The sequence below is a fragment of the Rhinopithecus bieti genome, unplaced genomic scaffold, assembly GCF_001698545.2.
Source record: "Rhinopithecus bieti isolate Rb0 unplaced genomic scaffold, ASM169854v2 scaffold_153, whole genome shotgun sequence".
Taxonomy (NCBI): domain Eukaryota; kingdom Metazoa; phylum Chordata; class Mammalia; order Primates; family Cercopithecidae; genus Rhinopithecus; species Rhinopithecus bieti.
This window is the reverse complement of record NW_016881893.1, coordinates 1-1802: the sequence shown is the minus strand read 5'-3', so window position 1 is coordinate 1802 and position 1802 is coordinate 1. Positions and strand designations below refer to the sequence as shown.

The window sequence follows — 1802 nt, the reverse complement described above, 5'->3', positions numbered from 1 at the left end:
CTGACCAGATGTAGGAGCTGGAGCAGGAGAGGGAGATGCTGCCGCAGGGATTGGAGATGATGGTGCCGGGCCGCAATTGGCACCAGCAGCAGCTGCAACGACTGCAGGAGTGCCAGTGCCGCCTGGGCCAGAGCAGAGCCAGCGCCGACATTGGGGCTGTGGGGAGCCCTCGCCCACTGGGACGGCTACTGCCCAAGGTAGAGGAGGTGGCCCGGTGGCCGGGGAGCTGCTGGCTGCAGCCTGGGCCAGCCAGGCCCTGCCCACGTCCTCCTCCGGGCCGTCTGCTCTGCCCTGACGTCCACCTTGTCTCCGGGATGGCAGCAGCAGATCATCCTCATGCTGAAGGAGCGGAACCGACTCCTCACCCAGGAGGTGACCGAGAAGAGTGAGCGCATCACGCAGCTGGAGCAGGAGAAGTAGGTGCTCATTAAGCAGCTGTTTGAGGCCGGTGCCCTGAGCCAGCAGGACGCGAAGTCTCTGTACTCCACCTTCATCTTGCAGGTGTGGACTGAGTGGGCCCCAGTGCCGGCCTGGCACTCAGCCCTTCGAGGGCGGGCGCCTTGTCGCACCCAACCTCTCTGGCTGGAGACCCCAGCAGGCCCAGGCAGTCCAGGAGTCGGCGCCTTCCTGTCCGCCTTGCCATCCTGGTTCCCCAGGCCTGTCCCCGGCTGACCCGGACACCGAGCCCTTGACTTGGTTTTGGCCTCAGGTGCTGACATGGGCTGGAGCTCTCTTGAGTCCGCATAGTCCGCAGCTACTACTGCCGCTGTCAGTGGACAGTGGGGACCCCTCCACGAGTTACCAGATCTCTGGCTGCCCTGGCTTCCAGCGATGCTGCCTGCCCTGGGGTCCCATCGCCAGGGAAAAGAACTGCTCGCGCCAGGCTGCACTTCCGACAAAGGCCTGCAGTGGGCGCCAGGCGGCTCCGTTGCGGCGCCGACGCTGCGCCAGAGACCTGCGGGTCCAAGGGCAGCTTCCCCGACCTCAACCAGGGCACCAGGACAAAGCGGCTGTCGCCCGGGCGGGAGCAGATGGAGGGGTGGGGATGACCTCTAAGCAGGGGATGCCCGCCTGGCACGGGAGCCCCGGGGATGGCGGTCGGATTTCAGGTCTTGGCCAAGCCTGAGAGACTGGCTGCAGCGGATCCCGGAGCCAGGTAGACTAGAGCTTGGCCTGCGTGTGCCTCCTGCAGACCCCAGGGTGATGGCCTTCCTCATTCTGGCCAGGCGATGGCCTTCCTCATCCTGTGGGACTCAACGTGGCTGCCCCACTTTGAGTCCCACAAAACAACCTGTGAGCCTGGCTCCCCAGGAGGGCCCTGTCCCCAGGAGGGGATCAACCTGGGCCTCCAGACAGTTCCCAGGCACGTCATAGGGAGAGTCTGTCACCCCCCACTCAGGATTCCCAGAGTCTGGTGTCCTACACATCCCCTTTCCTCCCACTCCCAGCCTGAACCCAGGTTTCTTTGGGGAGAGGCCACTTCCCTCAGCCAAGGAAAAGGAGAACCCCACGGTACAGGAGGAGGCTGGGGCAGGTCACCTTGGGTGTCACTCCCTGCCCCCCTGCCCAGGCCCACTCCCGCTGGTTCTGGGATACGCACTGGTGGGGCCCCATGCTCAGCCCAGCTTGGAGGGCCCCAGTGCCACCAGAGCCAGGGGCATGGCAACGTCATGGGTGGATTCTGAAGCCCAGGGCCCCTAATGTAGGGTCAGTGTGTGTGGGGCACATAGCCCCGATGCAGGGTCAGTGTGTGTTGGGCGCAGGGACCCTGATGAGGAGTCAGTGTATGGGGGGTGCACGGA

The 1802-nt window shown here is 65.0% G+C and overlaps 1 pseudogene; it reads right to left on the bottom strand.

Annotated features, from left to right (window-relative positions):
• Nucleotides 1–18: 18 nt before the first annotated feature.
• On the bottom strand, nt 19–955 carry LOC108525784 (uncharacterized; annotated as a pseudogene).
• Between the last annotated feature and the right edge of the window lie 847 nt (nt 956–1802).